Source organism: Accipiter gentilis, chromosome 20, assembly GCF_929443795.1.
Source record: "Accipiter gentilis chromosome 20, bAccGen1.1, whole genome shotgun sequence".
NCBI lineage: Eukaryota > Metazoa > Chordata > Aves > Accipitriformes > Accipitridae > Astur > Astur gentilis.
The window spans coordinates 16075863-16080370 of NC_064899.1; the positions used below are offsets into that span (position 1 = coordinate 16075863).

A 4508-nucleotide genomic window follows, 5' to 3' on the forward strand; every position below is an offset into this window, starting at 1 on the left:
TCTTGTTTAGAGCCAGACTCAGACATTAGGGTGGCCCATTTTAACATGTTTGTGTCGTGTTATGACAATAAACAGTAAATCAGCAGCTTTACAGGAAAAGGCAGGTTTTTTCCTTGATGAAGGGAGAATTTTAAAACTGTGTGCTCATTTCCATGTTTCAGAAAGGCTGCAGGTTGTTTCTGGGATGCTGGGAAGACTCCTGAGTCCTCAGAGGGGACCATTCAATAATGGAAAGCACATTTCGCTACCTGAAAATCATAGTAGTGGGTACTATCAGCTCTCTGTGTTGAAGCACTACCAACACACAGACATGTTTATCACCAGGCCACACACAGTGTTACAGCTTGCTCTATTTTGCCTGTGCATGCATCAAGGATTCTTCAACAATTCTGTATTTTTGGATCTGGAAACCCTGCAGGATCTCTTAAAAACCACCTGCACATTTTCTTCCTGCTTCCTGCCATTTCTGAATGATCCCTTGAGCACAGGAGCTTTCTTCTTTGCCCCAACTGGATATTCTTAAAAGATTTTTTTATAACTTGCTGGTTCAGCTTTAACCACAGTGGTACTACCATAGTAATTAATACCAATTTCTTGTAAATGCTCTGTTAGTAAATTTGGATAATAATGATCTCTTAGTTACCTGGGTTTCTACCACACTGTGTACCCATCCTAGAGCTCTTGCTTACACAGGAGGCCGACACAGCTCCAAATACTCCATTTTAGTTGCTCATGTAACAAACAAGTACTTCACATGTATTTTACACACGTGCTTGGCACAAAATATCCAAGCACATATTCACACAAAACAGGAGTAACATAGTCTATTCCAGTAGATGTATCCAGTCCCACACACGTGCCTTACCTGTTTTCAGACCTGTAGGAGGCAATGCAGGAACTGTCTGGGGCTATGGACATGTTCTGTGAGAAAGGCTGCAGCCGCCTTCTCTCCATCCTTTCTAAAACTCAGGGTAAGGTTGTGCTAGTAAACAGCTCTCTCTTAAAGGTAAAGCAATGTCAACTGGGTTAACACTACCTTCGTCAGCACTTAAAACTATCTGAGAGGCTTCACCTGACAGATTAAGAAGACCTTGGACCACCTTTTCTAATAGCAGAGCAAGGAGTACAGGCGGCATCAGCAGAGGATTCGTAGCAAGCATCTGGAATGGCTGTAAGATCTCCAGCCAGCTCAGCTGTTTGAAAATAAATGTCTGTCTGCAGCCTTATGGAACTGAGCTGGTACATCTTCAGACATCCCTTGCATAAATGTCTTGTACACTCAAAGAGATTTATGATAAACACTTGCTCTTTCCTTAACCTCCAAAACCTTTTCCACCTGCTGAATAACACAAGATTCTTTCCCCTCACCCAGGGTGTACAACATCTATATAAAGCCTCTAGAGAAGATTCGGTGGCACCATGGACTGACTTGTCAGCAGTACACATGTAACACCCATCTCTACATCATCTTCACCTCCCATGCAAATAACACCATTACCCAGCTCTTCAAGGGCTTGGCTGAGATCAGCAAATGAATGAAGAGCAGTTGGCTGAAGCTGAATCGTCGCAAGAGCCTGGGCTGATGATGGTATAGGAAAGTATTTTACATTTCCATAATGTCAACCATTCCCCATCACCGGCATTAAGACTAATTGAAGATTTAACGTTCATCTGAACTCATTCATCCTGGAAACTCCAATAACTGTTGCTGCAAAAGCCTCAATCCTTCAGCACTATTTCTGATCAGATTACTTGCTAGATTGAACTTGGCCCTTATGCTTAATTTCTACAACCTAGCAAATTTAGAAATGATACCCCATACAAGAATGCTTCAGTCCATTTATTCAGCAGTACAAGACCACCAAACAAGCTTGAGCTTTGTTCTTTGCTCTGCTGACCACTCAATCCCAGATTAAATTCAAGGCTTTGCCCTTATGTTCAAAGCCTTCATGACCTTAGCAAAAATCGGTTTAAGGACATCCACACGTCTAGTATTATACTGAAACCTGACAGTTACATTGCTCTGTAACAAAATAAATACCCAATTTGAAGGGTGTGTGCACCAGGGACAGAGATTGCCTACTGCCTAGGAACTCCTGATCATCTGCAGGAGACAACCATAAATCTCAAAAGTGCGGAATAAAAGAGAAACTCCAGTTTTTCAACCCAGCTTTCCTGTCTCTATTCTAACCATATCAAAACCACCAGTACAAACAAGTAGTCCATGACTGACAGACAGGATGAAGTCTGAATTCCAAGGGTACACTTCAGTGGGGGTTCTTTGGTGCCTGATAAAAAGTGAGCTGAAGTGGCAGCACCTTGATGCTTCTAGCACAAACAGGCTCTCTTGTGTACCCATCTGCCTCTCTCTTTCAACCTTATAAGAATTTCACTTTCAGATCTATATTCTTTTGTCAAATTAACTGACCAACAGGCTCACGCTTTGGGGGAGGTGGGGAGGTAGGGCACATGGAATCACATACACAGACAGACATACACACAGAGCACAAATTCAGAGGCATTGTTTTACTAGGAAACAGTTACTGCCAAAAGTACCCTATGTAAAAAATAGGAGAGCAAAAGAGAGAGGAATGTCAAAGATGCCTTGTGTTCATTTTCATGAGCTCATAAAGTAATTGGAGGCAGATACATAAAGGTATCCAGAAACATCTGAGGAGTCATTGCTTTCCAAGACACCAGTGACCGTCAGGGACTCAGAACCTGGGGAGAATCACAAAAACATTTTCAAATGACAAATGAGTCACTAATGATAATCAGATCTGAAATAAATTTATTTCCTCCTAAACCAAACACAAACACAAAAGCCGCTTTTCAATTATATGAGATGCAAAACAAGTCAAAAAGTCTAGGAGATACCACTGAACTACACCTGAATCTATGTCCATAACTCACTGCTACACAAGGAGAGGCCCTTGTTTTAAGGTTGCATTTCCACGTTACTTTTTAATATCCTGACCACTGGTCATTTGCAATATATCTGTTTAAATTGCTTGCCAAGGAAAGTAGAACAGAGGTACCTCAATAGGGGAACCAACCAGCTGGGTATCTAGACAATATTCAGAATAAATGCTCTGATGATACAGAATCCTCACGATGCATCCAGCATTGCATGAACCCCCCAGCTGGTTCTGCCTGGAAGGGAAAAAATGTGTGTATGAGCAGGGATACTGTTCAGAGACACTAAAACAGGTTTATAACAGTCCATCCTGTTAGCTTCAGCACCAAAATAAGACCTGAAGGATACATGTCAGGTATTTATTGCTGACAACAACTGGCAATAACTCTGTGCATTTAAAATGCCAGTCGGACAACTTTTCAAAGGGCTAAAAGGTGCTCAAAGGTTGAAAAGCTTGGAAGTCTTGCCAAGGATGATAAAACTTTGCTGAATTTGTTAAATTTATGTTCACATGAAATTTTCACCACAACAACTGTTCAACTTGACATCTGCCTAAATTTGACCAGATCTTTGGGCTAACCTGACAAGAAGTAAGTGACCAAGCAAACCATCAGAAGAGAAACCTGGAATCACCGAAGAGGCCCACTTGAAGCCTACACCACGGTGGGGTTGTATCTCTTCAGGCTCTTCCAGTGGTTGATTCTAGCAGCAACATTTGGGTTGGCACACCGTGCCAGTGAGTCAGCATTTTTAAGTTACAACTGAGAAAACAAGCAAAAAAACCAAGCAAAACTAAATCTATGCTGGTTTAATTATTTGGTAAGGCAGCTAGCATCATCATCAAAGTGCCTAAATTTTAGTGCAAACCAACCTTGTCCCCATTCTCTCCCCAAACTCTCTCTTCTTTTCTTAAACTGGCAATTCAGAAAATAGCCAGGGTGCTGCTGCTTTCTGCCTAGTATCCTCTGCCCTGCTTGCACATGTGCTTATCCAGTAACAGGCATCAATAGTGAAATGGGATTACGTTCCCCTGGTCTAGAGCATGAGCACAGCCCTGGGTGGGGCTGCTGGAGGATCAACTCTTAATAAGGTGTCCAATTTATAATCTAGCAGGGCGAGGAGCAACTGGCTTTCAGAATGAATAGCTCTTCTGTGTTACCATCTCCTGAGGCTCGTTGCCTGGCCAGCCCGCCTCATCCTTTTCTCTCTCTCTCTCACACAGATGTTACGCTTTTCACTAACTTTTTTTGCCGTTTCCCAGACTGGAAATATAAAGAGGAAGGAAGACAAGAAGTATCCACCCGTATGTGGTCGGACACCGCAAACTGCGGCAAAATGAACAATCTGCTAGCTTAATAGGAAATAAACCCCTGGCATTTACTTATCCCAAGAAGGTTTCATTTCAACCTAGGACCCCGCTCCCAGGGACGGCCTTTGCGCCGAGAGGCGCCTTTCTAAGGGATGTTCCGCGCAACGACCCCCGATCCGAGGGACGCCAGGCGGTACGCGCGGCCTGCCGCCGACGGGGCGCGGGGGAACGGCCGAAGGCCGTGGAGGACAGGAGATAAGCCAAGGGACGCCATTCCCAGAC

At 43.4% G+C, this 4508-nt stretch overlaps 1 long non-coding RNA gene across 1 annotated transcript; it reads right to left on the reverse strand.

Annotated features, from left to right (window-relative positions):
• Nucleotides 1–2580: 2580 nt before the first annotated feature.
• Nucleotides 2581–3680, reverse strand: LOC126048685 (uncharacterized). Its single transcript, XR_007508947.1, has 3 exons — nucleotides 3498–3680; nucleotides 3039–3153; nucleotides 2581–2721 (listed from the first exon to the last, which is right to left on the reverse strand). It is a non-coding gene; the product is annotated as an uncharacterized LOC126048685 (long non-coding RNA).
• Between the last annotated feature and the right edge of the window lie 828 nt (nucleotides 3681–4508).